Source organism: Gopherus flavomarginatus, chromosome 4 (assembly GCF_025201925.1).
Source record: "Gopherus flavomarginatus isolate rGopFla2 chromosome 4, rGopFla2.mat.asm, whole genome shotgun sequence".
NCBI lineage: Eukaryota > Metazoa > Chordata > Testudines > Testudinidae > Gopherus > Gopherus flavomarginatus.
Window position 1 is genome coordinate 43,893,493 of NC_066620.1, and position 8,937 is coordinate 43,902,429.

Consider the following 8,937-nt stretch of genomic DNA (forward strand, 5'->3'; position numbering starts at 1 on the left):
GATTATATCTGTTGGCCCAAATTTCTTCTAATTATATTATTCATAATTATTTTTGATTAACATATAATATTCACTGGACACATATTACCATCCCATTTACCCTATTTTAAAACTAGAAACTGAAATACAGCCACATGTTATATGACTGGTCATTTCTGAGGTTTGAGAACAAGACTGTTTACCACAGAACACAAACTGCACTGGAACGAGGAAGCACATGAAAAACTGTAACGTCCATTTCTTGCCAGTTCTATGGCTGTCTTTCCACATACCAGTTAATAAAGAAATAATTTATCTGTGTGAAAATGTTGCAGTGTTATTGTTTGGATCAGTCACATTTTTCGTAGTGTACTAGAATCAGTGTCACGTTTTGCTCCCTCGTACTTTGTGGATTAGAGAATTATAAAACGACGTCTGACAACAGATCCATTGTTATGTGATAATGCCCCAAATCTATCCATTTGCTATACTAATGTCCCAATTTCCAGGCATCATCAGACGACAATTCCTGGTTGCCAGATGTTATTGCTTTAATAATTTTCATTTCAATAATTTATGTCTTTGTACAGCATATGCAGATATAAAAGTATAACTTTAAACAATGAGCCAGTGGCTTTTGTATATGGCTGAGTACAGATTATGTCCCTTTGGAGCTCCCTCTGGAGAGCTGAACTCATTCAGTTTGGCCTAGCAATTTCAAAGCTCTACTTGGGGGAAAACGAACTACACAAAGTAAATGAGTATTTTATTGTGTTATTATCTAGAAAAGCCCAGGCTGTATTTCACTGTCCAGAGTGCAAGACAAAGGAAAGAGGAGATACACTGCAGTTCTTCAGTAAGAAAAGCAAGCAAACAAAGGAACTAATTCTGGAGCATTCTACATGGGGGCAGGTGGCCCATAAGCAGTGTTATAGTTGTGTATTGGCTATATATGGGGTAAACATTGAGAACCACTCCACAGAAATTTGTGCAGCTCACTGCCAGCCTGGGGGTTTTGAGAGAGCAAAGGGTGTGGCCAGTAAGTCTATACACAGTACAGATCCCCTGGGCTATACTCCCACAGAAAGGTAATAAAAAAATCCCTATTCACACTTTCCCATATAAGTGATTACAGCTCAGTTGTGCAGACTCCTGCCCTGCTGGGCTAAGCATTCCATCCCTCAGAGCCGTGCTGTTTTCATGTAGAGCTGAGTCCTTTTACTGAGGCTTTATGATGGTTTCCTGGAGGTGGCCCTAATTAAATCTTCTGCATAAAGGGGTCAATCCAAAGCCCAGAGGGAATCCTCTCGATGGCACCACAGAGCGACTGTGGAGCTGCACCGTGTAGGCTACTGCCACCTACAGAAGGCCTTTACACAGCTCCTTGTTGGCGGGAGGATCAGTGTAACATCTGCCCTTTGCCCTTGCCCCACCTTTCTCATAGCCTCCCAGCTCTCCTCCCACTACTGAATAAGGAGCTTTTGTGGAGAGTTCTCTGTGCAGCCTGGGCGGGGGGAGGGGGATGAACAGCTGCATTCATGAGCCCCTCTTGGGCAATGGAACCACACCAGTTCCATTGCCTATGAGCCCTTTGCAGCTGTGGAGGAGGGGCCTTAAGGTTGAGTACAGCTGCTGTGCAGCGTGTGTCTCTGTGCAACTATAACTTTATTCCTCCTCTACAACACTCACTTCTAATTCACTGTCTAGTACAAGGCATATATCACAGTATAATAATAAATACCTTCAAGTGTTTGATTTAAAGAGATACAGTGAGAGCCTGCTGAAACTGAAAGCCCACTTAATTTAGGGTAAGGACTTCCTTCCTGGCTAGATGATTTAATGCCAGTTCTACCTTTATTTGCTGAAATTTCCCCCCATACATATAGTTCAGCAACCACTGACAGACAGGAGACCTAACTATGAAGTTAAGCAAAGGAATCTATGATCCTGTTTGTTTAATGCTGTTCTAGTAACAGTACCAGTTACAAGAAAACTTGTATCATTTCAAAAAAAGACCTAGAGAAGGTATGATACGGGATCCATTTCTAAACTTCCAGTTCTATTTCCCTTTTGGGTACTAAAAAAGAAGCCCCATTCACACTCCATTAAAAAATGTTTTCAGGACTGTAGTACACAGTGTAATATAATATAATATAATACAAGCTGCCAGCGGAGATGATCCAAAATAAGCAATACACTGTAAATCCACAAATAGAAAAATTACGGCTTACACTTTTTTTCCTCCTGAAAATACTCTAAAATTAGGCATTTTAGCTGAAAAGTTTTTCACAACATTAAAGCACCATGTGTTTTAAAGATCTCTACTCAATGGCTGTAAAAGCCCTTATTGAAACAAATCTGTGGAGGGGTGTGAAATCTCTTACTATATTTAATAATCATTTGTTTATGGAATCACCCCTTTCTAGTCTACGATCCAAAATCATGGATAAGTTTCAGACCTTGAAACACCAGATCTAGAGCACAGCTTTCTGTGATAGGGAGCTTTTAGTGTCAGAACCTGATTATGGGCCAAATACTGTCATCATGCCACAATCCCACAAAGGACCTGAGTAAACATGCTTCACAGAGGGGATCTAAGGGTCTGGTCCTCAAAACCCTTAACCTTTATCCATGTGATTCATTCCCTTGATGTCATGGCTACTACTCATGACTAAGAAAGATGCCTCAGCCCAATCCTACTGCAGCCCCTGGGCTGCTCTGGAATCTATGGGTCCTATATCTCCCCTATAGTAGGGGTTAGGCCTATTGATCTGCATAGTGATAAATCCACTGGCTACTGCCCCAGCCCAAGCCCACAACACCTCCAAGCCCTGCTGCATACTGTTCTGGGGCGAGACACTGAAAAGTGTCTCAACAGTGACTTCCATGCAGCAAAACCACAGTATGCTGCACCTAGGGTCTAGAAGAGTAGTTCTCAACCAGAGGTATAAGTAGTGTTGCCAGGCATCTGATTTTTGAATGCCCAGTCAAAAAGGGACCCTGGCAGCACCGTTGACCAGGCCATTAAAAGTCTGGTTGGTGGTGCAGGGGGGCTAAGGCAGGCTCCTTGCCTGCCCTGGCTCCATGCAGCTCCCAGAAATGGCTGGCATGTCCCTGCAGCCTCTGGTCACAGGTGCAATCAGGGAACCCCCGCACACTGCCGCCTCCCTGAGTGCCAGCTCTGCAGCTCCCATTGGCCACAGTGCCTGCTGCGGGGATGGTGCCTGAGGATCAGGCAGCATGCACTGCACAGAGCTGCCTGGCAGAAGCTCCGCCTAGAGGCCGGACATGCCAAATGCTTCCGGGAGCAGCACGGAGCCAGGGCAGGCAAGTGAGTCTGCCTTAACCCCGCTGCACCAGTGACTGGGAGCCGCCTGAGGTAAGCACTGCCTGTCTGGAGTTAGAGAAGGGGCAGAGGTGGGGCAAGGGTGTTTGGTTTTGTGCGATTAGAAAGTTGGCAACCCTAGGTACAAGTAGCCCGGGGGGTACGCAGGGGGTACATCAACTCATCTAGATATTTTCCCAGCTTTACAACAGGCTACATAAAAAGCACTAGTGAAGTCAAGACAAACTAAACTTTCATACAATTACTTGTTTATAGTGTTCTATACACTGTACACTGAAATATAAGTGCAATAGTTCTATTCCAATTGATTTATTTTATAATTATATTGCAAAAGTGAGAAAGTCAAAAAATTTCAATAACAGTGTGCTATGACACTTGTATTTTTATGTCTGATTTAGTAAGCAAGTAGTTTTTAATTGAGGTGAAACTTGGGGGTACGCAAGACAAATCAGCATCCTGAAAGGGGTACAGTAGTCTGGAAAGCTTGAGAACTACTAGCCTAGGACCTCCAGGGTGGGGGCAGTGCATCATTTGATTTGTACAATAAGAGCCAGAGGTGCCAAGTTTCTAATCTACTAGGAGTGCTCCCCCAACAGCTCTGCCCAGGCCCTGCCCCCACTCCACCTCTTCCCCAATGCCCCACCCCCACCCTGTTTCTTTCACCCTATCCTGCTCCTTCTCACCCCCACTCTGCCTCTTCCTGCCCAGTTCCACCCCCCCAGCACCTCCTGATGCCACGAAACAGCTGATCCATGGCAGGCGGTAGGTACTGGGAGGGAGGGGGAGGCGCTGATCGGCAGGGCCTGCCAGTGGGCAGGAGGCTCTGGGGGGAGGGACAGGCATTGATAGGGGGCTGCTGGTGGGTGCTAAGCACCCACCGTTTTTTTTCCCATGGGTGCTCCAGCCCCAGAGTACCCATAGAGTCAGCGCATATGATGAGAGCTGATTTTAGAGGTGGTCTTTAAAAACAATGCTGGAAAAAAGATTTTGCTTTTGTTTTATACCAGAAGGTTCACTTCTTGGCCCTTTGCTCTTTTCTGCACACCGCCAGTGGCCTTGCTGCAACTTTATAATTTGGCTGCTCCCCATATGTTGATCGCACTCAATAGTACAGTAACTCCTCACTTAAAATCGTCCTGGTTAACGTTGTTTCATTGTTACATTGCTGATCAATTAGGGAACATGCTCGTTTAAAGTTGCGCAATGCTCCCTTCTAACACTGTTTGGCAGCCGCCTGCTTTGCCCACTGCCTGCAGGAAGAGCAGCCCATTGCAGCTAGCTGGTGGGGGCTTGGAACCAGAATGGACCGGCAGCCCCTCATCAGCTCCCCCTATCAGCTCCCGGCTCCTTTAAGTTCCCTGTGCTGCAGCCACCCAGCAGGCTAGCAATTGCTGGGCACTGCCATGTGCTGCTCCTGCCCTTTGCCTTGGAGCTGCTCCCAGAGACTCCGGCTTGCTGTGCAGGGAGGGAAGGGGGGGCTAATGTCAGGGTGTCCCGCTCCCCCCACTCCAGCACCCTGCTTACCCCTTCTCCATATAGAGTAGGGAGGGGACACGGACGGAGGGACAGAGAGAAAGAGTGAGCTTGGGGCAGCAGCTGCTGTCTCAACTTCCTGATCCACTTAAAAAGACAATGCATTTACCAGTGGGTCAGCTTACTTAAAGGGCCAGTGTGCATCTCTCCCTCTCTCCCACGCACAAGGTGTGTATCTGTCTCTGTCTCCTCTGCTATCTCCTCTCCCTTGTGTTTGTGCTGCCTTGTGTGAGAGGCTACACTAACAAACATGTGTTAACCCTTGAGGGCTCAGCCGAGTGCTAGTTCATCATTTAGCAGCAAGGCAGTCCCTGGGAAATATCGCTCCCTCTTCCACCTGCTAACTTCACCACCTCAACCAAGCTTCACAATCATCATAGCTGTGAACAGTATTAAATTGTTTGTTTAAAACATATACCGTGTGTATATCTATATAACATATAGTTTTTTGTCTGGTGAAAAAAAATTCCCTGGAACCTAACCCCACCCCCCCATTTACATTAATTTTTATGGGGAACTTGAATTCACTTAACATCATTTAGTTTTAAGTTGCATTTTTCAGGAACATAACTACAACGTTAAGTGAGGAATTACTGTATATCTCCCTGTCACCATGAACAGCACCTTCCTGTCCTCTTCCTCTGCCTAGCTTGAGCAAGTAAACTTGGGTCTTCATCCCCACTCCCAGTGCTCTTGTCCCCTAGCATTCCAGAATGTCCCCTTGAACTTCCAGGGTGCCCAGGTTGTGCTCCTACACCCCTTCATGGCATAGAGATGACTACCTCTCATGAAGCAATGCGGCCCCAAGCTGCCTTTGAAAATCCCACTAGTCACTATCTGCGTTTATAGGCACCTAAATATGTTCAAAAATCTGTCCCCTGGGCCTTAAGAGCCACATTTTCATTGTCTTTCACAGTGACTTAGGCAGCCAAGTGCCTAAATCACTTTTGATAATGGGACTTAGGCACTTTTGAAAAAATAACACAAAAGCATTTTATTTTTACTATGAGGTCTAGTACGTTTTAATAGTTGAGAAGGGTTTTTACTGATGAAGCAACTATTTATACAGCATCTAGGATCAAATTATACACCTCAGTCTATTTGAGAGCTTCTAATACAATATATATGCTCAATCATATGAGTTGTCATTCAAGCAAGTAGCCTCACTGCCTTCAGTGGGACACTTCTTATCACTAAGTGCAGGATTAAACCCTATGTTAGTACACATTTAAAATGATTTTCCACCCTGGCTCCTTCCAACATTGCATCACATAGACTAATATGGGCTAGAATATATGGAAGTGCCTTTTAATGAAGTACTGGCATGACCTGTTTTTTAGTTAGTAACTTTTTGTCAAAGATAAAGTCGCTGACAGTACAAGCTATTTTTGTACATAAGTAATAAATAAGAGTGAGGGTGACAGATTTGATGGCTTCCAGCAGAGCAGCTGTCTTGATTGATTTCAGTGAGACCACTCACTGTACATAAAGTTAAGCAAGTGCATAAGTCTTTGCTAGTTTGAGGTCTAACAATATCTGCATGTTTATTTTATGAGATGCAATTTTTAGTACTTACTATCTTGATGTAGTGGTTTAATTAAAAACAATATTGAACTCTGTACTGTTCAGTGATTGAAGAAATACATCCGGAAGACATTAAAGACTTGTTTCTCCTTTCTCTCAACGGTTTCACTTCAGAGTAATTCTACTGGCATTGGTGGAGATACTCCTGTATGTTGGTGTGAGAGGAGAATCAGGACCATTGGCTTTCCACTTTCCGTTTTTAAGATCCTGATCCAGGTCTCATTGAGGTCAGTGAAAAGACTGCCATTGACTGCAGACAGTGTTGGACCAAACTTTATGCAGTGCTTTATTGTATTATAGTTAGTTTTATTTTCCTCTGTATGAAATGTATCTGTTTATTATTTATAAAAAAGGAAAGAAAAATACTACCATGTATCTCAAGGAGTCTTAAAACGTCTTCAACATAGATTTTGGTGGTGATGATGTGCTTCAATGAACACATTGTTTCATTTCAAGTCTGCCTTTGTATTGTTCCTTTTTTTCTGGAATACTTTCTTCATCTTCCTTTTTTTTCTGGAATACTTTCACCCTCTGAGAAAATGGTACGTGGGTTGTTTTTCATTTCCTGAAGACATCAGAAGCATAGTTTAAAAATACCACAAGCAGGGTGCCTGACAGTGCTGAAAAAGGAAAGATACAAGGAGATGTCCCACTGACTTCCTCATCCGTCTGTCAGACGTCATTGATGGCATTTGGACATCCAGGCCACCCACCCTCTGCTAGCAAAGCAATGTTAAATGTGTATGCTTCCTACAGGGAGATTGTCATTGGCTCAGTGTGTAATTGACCTACTGTAACAAAGGAAGGAGGAGAACCAATAAATCAAATGTCAAATGGCTAGGGAACTCTGGAGATTTTCTGAAAGGAGCTCACTGTGGGTTCAATGAGATAAGAATGGGGTTGCGATGACCATGAGTGCTATTTAGATTTTTTTTTTCAATTCACAATTGCTTAGAGGAAAACAGGAGGGAACAGCAGGTTTCAAAGTTAAAAAAAAAGACCACTGTTCTCAATAATAATGTGAAATATTTTTCAGGAGTATGAATATTAGAGATTGGTTTAATGAAAGCCCTGGAGTCACAACAATGTCAAGCTTTGCAGCATGTTTGAAATCTCCAACTGTATCCAAATTTTGGAAGTGACATACTAGCTTTATAACCTATTGAGCCAAATCCCCAACTCTGAACCTCCCTCACCAAACATTTGCATGCATGAAATTCAGCTCCAGATCCAAGTATTGCAGACTGCGTCCATCTCTAATCAAAGTGTTAATGGCAATGATATTTGCAAATTGAAGTAATTTCAAGCCATCAACATTTTAGCCCAGTCCTGCAGCTCTAACTCCCCCTGAAGTTAATGAAGGAGTTTGGCTGGGCAAACTACAACAGGATCAGACTCCTGATATTCAAGGTACCTTAGTTTACATAGGTAAACTTAAGTTATTACTAAAAGTCAACAAGAATTATGGTCTATATATTTACTGGAGTTTTAGTATAACACACATTACGCAATGGTACTGTCTGTATATCTGCAATGAATCACCGGCTTAAAAGGCATAGTAGAGCTGACTGAAAGTTTTCATGGGACATATTTTTACCCCCCAAAAAATTATTATAATTTATTTCAATTTTGGACTGTCAAAAATTTTTGGTTTCTTTGTTTTGTGTATGCTACTGAAAACCACATTTTAAAGATTTCACCTTTTTTTTTTTGATGAAAGCCTAAAACAATTGTTGAGACATTTCATGCAAAAAAGATTTCAAAGGAACATGTTTGTCTAGCTCTAGTGAATAGCAAGGAGACCCCAATTTAATGTCATTAGTGTATTTTTAAAAAAATCTATTAAATATAGTCAGTGGGCACTGATGTTTGTGGGGAAAAACTTGCTTGCAGACTTTCACAATAGAACAAAATGCAAATTTCCATACTCTTTGTCTCGTGAACCTTTGCCATATTAGCAAATACATTTTTGCCTGCAAAGGCCACCTTCTGATTGCTCAAAACAAGAAAAATGATGTTTGACATGAAACATTTTGCAAAATCCACAAAGCCATACTGCTCCAGCAGTGTCACCTGCAGTGCTGATAGAGTTTGTAAAAAACTAGAGCATTATTTTTATTTTAACTGAAACTACTTCTATGTTTCTACAGAAATTGCATGCCAGTATCTGCGTGACATCTTTTGTCTTTCACTTTCATACACAGATATCAAGTAGAGACATGGTATATTTGACAAGCAAAACAAAAAATATATATGCTCACAGAGGATATTATCAAAGGGCCTGCTTCTGGTCCCAATGAAGTCAGAGATTTGCCACTGTCATCAGCGGGAACAGGATAATTCATATCAGATTCACTAGTATATTCCATATAAAGTTAATGCTTAACTAATCCATTAAAAAAACCCTAATTATGCAGCTGAAATTGTAGATTCTCTTCATTAAACTTCATTTAAGTTTTTTTTAATCCACTCGACTTTTAGTGCAAAACATTTTA